Source organism: Oncorhynchus tshawytscha, linkage group LG09 (assembly GCF_018296145.1).
Source record: "Oncorhynchus tshawytscha isolate Ot180627B linkage group LG09, Otsh_v2.0, whole genome shotgun sequence".
Taxonomy (NCBI): domain Eukaryota; kingdom Metazoa; phylum Chordata; class Actinopteri; order Salmoniformes; family Salmonidae; genus Oncorhynchus; species Oncorhynchus tshawytscha.
Window position 1 is genome coordinate 79,425,305 of NC_056437.1, and position 6,000 is coordinate 79,431,304.

Consider the following 6,000-nt stretch of genomic DNA (forward strand, 5'->3'; position numbering starts at 1 on the left):
ATTGATATGGGATTCATTGTATTGATTGATACAGGGATTGAACTGTGTTGCTGAATTGCTAAAAGGTTTAACTTAGCAGAATTCTCTAGACACTAATAATTGACTCCAGCTGGTCTAATTGGGATGTCAAGAACTCGTTCATAGTGCTTCTGACTGGTGTTTGGTGTTCATATTGATGAAGGTGTTGTGGCTGCAACCCATCCTTGAGACTGTGGAATAAATGTAAATGTAAGCTCATAGGAAATAACTACAGTAGATGGATGGGGTGACAGTAATGCCATATCTTTAACACATTTTCTTACTTCACTGCAATTATGCTATGATGTGTCACTGGTGTCAACTGGCCCATTCCCATTGTGTTGTTCCACAATTTTTGTTATTTTGGCTCTGTACTCCAGAACTTTGGATTTGAAATGATACACTGACTATGAGGTTAAAGTGCAGATTGTCCATTTGAGGGTATTTTCATCCAGGTTGGGTGAACCATTTAGATACAGCACTTTTTGTACATAGTCCCCCTATATTAGGGGACCAAAATAATTGGGACAAATTCACTTATATGTGTATTAAAGTATTCAAAGTGAAGTACTTGGTCCCATATTCGTAGCATGCAATGACTACAAAAATGTGTTGGATGCATTTGCTGTTTGTTTTGGTTGTGTTTTAGATTATTTTGTGCCCAATAGAAATGAATGGTAAATAATGTACAGTATTGTGTCATTTTGTAGGCACTTTTATTGTAAACAAGGATAGAATATGTTTCTACATTAATTAATTTGGGCTCCCGAGTGGCGCAGCTGTCTAAGGCACTGCATCTCAGTGCTAGAGGCGTCACTACAGACCCTGGTTTGATTCCAGGCTGTATCACAACCGGCCGTGATTGGGAGCCCTATATGGCGGTGCACAATTGGCCCGTGTTGTTCGGGTTAGGGTTTGGCCGATGTAGGCCGTCATTGTAAATAATAATTTGTTCTTAACTGACTATCCTAGGTTAAATACAGGTTACATTTTGTTTTTATTATGTGGATGCTACCATGATTACAGATAATCCTGAATGAAATGTGAATAATAATGAGCGAGAAAATGTAGAAGTGTTTAGAAACATTCTATTCTTATTTACAATAAAAGTATCCAAAAGTGCTGGAGTACAGAGCCAAAATAACAACAAAATTCACTGTCCCAATACTTTGGAGCCCATGGTATATGTCATTGTGACCAACATTAACAATACATGTAGGTGACATGTTCCAACAGCAATATTTGAACACTTTGTTCCTGAGTTCAGTCTAAAGGTGCAATTAGCATGTGTGCTTAGCTGGAATCCTGCAACCTTCGTATATAATTACTCTGTGTCTCAGCTGGGTAGACGTGGGCCATAATTATTGTGGATGTGCTAATATTAGCAATTCATTTCATATTCAACCCGCTCTCTTTCTTTTTCTAACTTTTAAACAAATGGTTTTAATTGGTTTGAATGTCACCACACAATGTCATGGGAAGTTTGCAAACCTCTCACACAGAGAAGTTGACATTTCAGCCTTACATGACAACTATGGCCTCTATAACCATTCAGTTGGCTTGGAGTATGAGCCTGTCTTGTGTATCAAGAAATAGACAATGTGCTGTCATTATATAATAAGCATATTGTGCTGTCAACTTGTCCATCTAATCAAATATCTTGTCATTACTAAAACAATGCATGGTGCCAAGTAAGATCATTTCAGAGAAATGAAAACATGGCATAATATCAATACCGTGAAGAAAAAAAATATGAAAATAAAATGAATAGTACCTTTTTAGTAAAAAGCCAAGGGAGAAATGTAACCACTCTCAAATTCACGGACAGAGAAAAGACGCAAAGACTGACCATCCATGATGACACAATTATAGTTTTACCATGTTTTGAGGCTATACAGTGTTTGTTTACATTTATGTTGTTTACAAACATTGGGGTGATGGGGTACGACAGTTGAATTAAGCTCATGAGGCATTTATGTTAAATTCTTCAAGAATCAATGGGTACATTACATGAATTGATAAGTCCAAAAATGGTTGTAACTACTAAGGATTCTAACTTTAAAGCCATCTCCTTCCATTTGTAAGCCCTGAAATATGACAGGACCCACCAAGCTGTGTGTGTGTGTCTGAGCATGTGCAGACAGTTCATCTGCATTCAATGTCAGTTTTAATTAAGAGTGTATGATGTCAGACTCAAATTCCTCTGATCGTGTGTTCGTGTGAGATTTCAGTGTGATCATTTAGGCTCTAGTGAAGTTCATAGATTTAGCACTGACTGATTTCAAAACTGCCAACAGCCTGTCTATTGCCTATTTAATGGCCACTCGTGCCCTATTGATACAAAGACTCTCTTTTCCTATTCCTCTTACAGCCTTTTTGGTCGTCTGGTTGCATGTTATAGATTGAAGTAGTTCCAGATTCATGATCAGTCTCTTTGTCAGGCCAATGTCTGTAGATGTGTTCGTCAGTGCCACTTGATTCCACGCTCTCTGTCAATTGATCTATCAGTCGTCTTTGCCTCCATCTGTCTGGCTTTGTCTCGTCTCAAATGTAGTATTTAATGAAGAACTCTGTCAGGGTGCACAAGTAAATCATATGGAAGCTCACACATTACTAGTTTCACCAAACCCTTTCCCAACCAACCTCAAATTATCTGTCAGTCTCTCTCAGAGAACACAACCTTGCTTTTAATGACCTCAGTATTATTTATTTTTATTTAACCTTTATTTAACTAGGCAAGTAAGTTAAGAACAAATTCTTATAGTATGTCAAACTCTTAAGGAGGTATGGTCAGTGTAGCAGTGCACACAGTGGTGCCACTACTGAGGTCATAGGGAACACACACACACAGATCTGCCCCACCTTCTACTGAGCTCACAGGTGCCAGGAGGTAAGGTGTAATTAACAATGGTTGGTTTCAAAAGGTCAAACACTTTAAAGGGATTGGCATTACAGAATCCTAAAAATGCATAACACATAAGCCTACTGATAATCAAAATGTACTTTTCTTGACATCATGGTAGACTGGGGCCAATAGGCTAGTTTCACTACAACCAAAGTGAGTAACAAATTAAAAATGTCTTATAATAAAACAATATTTGCGAGATACTGAAGAGATCTGTCTGTAGTGACCAGTTGTTTTATGCACCAAACAAGACGGAGGTGTACAGTGGCGCGCGCGATCATGATGCAATGCAATGCTTGACTGACAGACACACACACTAAAGTTGAAACTGACAGGTCAAGGTGTATCCTACCTTGGTCTCGCTGCTGAGCAATTTGTAGTCCGTTTCTTCGGTGTTCCCGAAAATTGTATTCTTTATCATTCCAAACATCGCGCTGGCCAGGTCACCACTCTGCTGCGCGAGTTGTCCCTTTATGCTATGTTATCGCCTGTGTTATTGTAGCTTTTGCTTCCTTTGAAATAACTTGTTCTTATTTCATAATCTAGCCTACCTTCTTATTTTGTCCTCCTTTAAAATCACATAAGGAGATTCACTTAAAATATGCTGTACAATCCTTTCCTTGATCCTCGGACCTTATTGGACAAATCAAATCAGAACATATCTATTCACGTATTTATCTGAAGTTGTTACCTAGTAGTACAACTAGGTTGAAATAGTGAATCTTGCTCCTAGATCACTAGACGAGTTGACGATTTACAGCCACTGAGCCACACGAATATAAACAACTGTCTCCGCCCTCCCTTCCCCGCCTCCACGCTTGGTTTTTCACAATGTCCACTTAATAGCTAGCCTACTTTTAATTGACGTAATAATTATTCCCATCGATTATCATGCACATTATTGCAGGCGGTAACATGATCTAGTTTATTTAATTTGTATTTAGATCTCCACTGCGTAAGGTTATACTGGCATTAAACATACACTGAATACTTAATGCAGCGGTGTAGCAGCGGTGTAACCTACTATATGCAGTAATACAGAATCCTGATTGAAATAACATTTCATTCGCTTTCACATACCACTTCAAAACATACACATAACACAATGTTGCACAAGCGTGTCACTGCTCTCTCTCCAGCTGTGTGTCAAAGTAATTCAATGTCTTGGGGTGCATGGACGAGTGGGGTGTAGAGACACGTGTTATTTGGAGACTTTATAACACTATAATTTGACGCTGTTGGTGTGCCACTATGCATTACATTTCCACTGCATGCGTGTGGACGGTGGGTGCTGCCGCGCATGTGCAAGCATATTTCATGTCCCTATGTGTCACAGCGTTCTGCGTAGCTCTAGGGTCAATCTATTTAAACCCACACAGAAGACAATGGTAGTCACTGTATAACAAATGGAATGGGGAGTGTTACACATCTTCACAGCTTTAACTAAGAAAGGGGGATGAATAGAAGAGAATGAATAGTCCAATAGGGGCACAGTTAATGACGAGGCTTTCTTTTTGAAAGATAATCCAGGATGAAAATAAGGACAAAGAACGAAAAGAATATATAATAATTCCCAGAAGGTAATACATGTTACTCGTATAAAAAATATTTTTAAAATCTGGCAAAAGACTGCAGAGAAAAATGTAGTGGAGGAGTTGGTAGAAATGCCAGTTGCCATAGACACAATAATGAAGCACATCAATATGCAAGTACAAAGCAATACAACTCCTGCTGTTTTCCATTATGCTGGTAATAATCTTCTTATAAACGCCTACATAAGAGCCAAAATAAAACATATTGTTATACTTCTCTTATGCATGTTGCATGCCCTAGCATTATCTAAGACCTTTCCTTTATTTCACTGTTGGCTGGTCTTCACACTATTTAAACCACTGGCCAAAAGGCAGTGAAGAACAAAACATTTAAAAGATCAAAGGTCCCCCAATGAGTTCACATCCATCTGACATAACATACCCTCTTTGTAATGCTTTATCTTTTAATTAACCAGGAATTTTAATTGCCTGATATCCTTTAAAATATAAATATGACTGAATTACTTCACATCAGTTTTATCTGCCGAGTATGAATGCTTTTCCTGAACATCAAACATTGCTCCAAGTAAACCTTACTGAATTGAGATCAAAAGGGATATTACTTAATTTTATATGTTAGATTGAATTGGTTGTTTTATTAGTAGATTATTAGCAGCCACTAGCAGCATATGGATTGCAAGAAAAGTGAGATATCATGGTGACCTGATAAAAGTGATTCATACTTTAATTGGCAAAAGTTGTCCCATTATTTACAAATATTTTAATTACAGCCATTGTCTCAAGACAGACACAAAGTGAGGAGTGGTAGGGAGAGCTGTGAATCTCATATTTCTAATAGCTTTGATCCTCCCTTGTATAATAACAAATCACAGTCCTTGTTCATAGCAGCCTTCATCTCTTCCTCTGTTTTATAAAAGAGCAAAATAGCATTAGGTCCAGCGTGATGATTTACAACCTCTGGTGTGGTATGAGAGTCTTCCCTTCACTTCTCCCAGCCCTTCCCCCCAGGCTGGGTGGGCAGCCTGAGTCCCACAATTCCTGCCATCTCCTCTGTGTCATGCTGTCCTTTCCCATGGTAGATGTCGTAGAGAGCCATGTGTTGCCGTGTGGAGATGAGCAGACAGAGGTAGCTGTGCGAAGCATAGAGGGCCTCCTCCTGAGCAAGACAATATCTCTCCCCAGTGATCAAAAGAAAAAAGTGGGCAGAATTAAGATAAAAAGCCTGTATAAAGCATGCATAACAATGACACTAACATAGAGGACTAACATTGCCATCTTGAAGGTGAATTTATGCCGCAATTACACTTGCAAATAGATATGATACATTTACTAAAGAAATATAAAGCGCCTAGTGAAAGTAAACACCCACTTGTATTCACATTTTGCTGTCTTCAAATAAAATCTAAAAAAAGGGATTGCAGAGCTGCACAACCTACAGTACTGCACAATTTCAAAGTGAAAGAAAGCTATAGAACATTTTCCAAATTAATAAACAAATACAAGATGTCTTGATTGTGTGTCTTC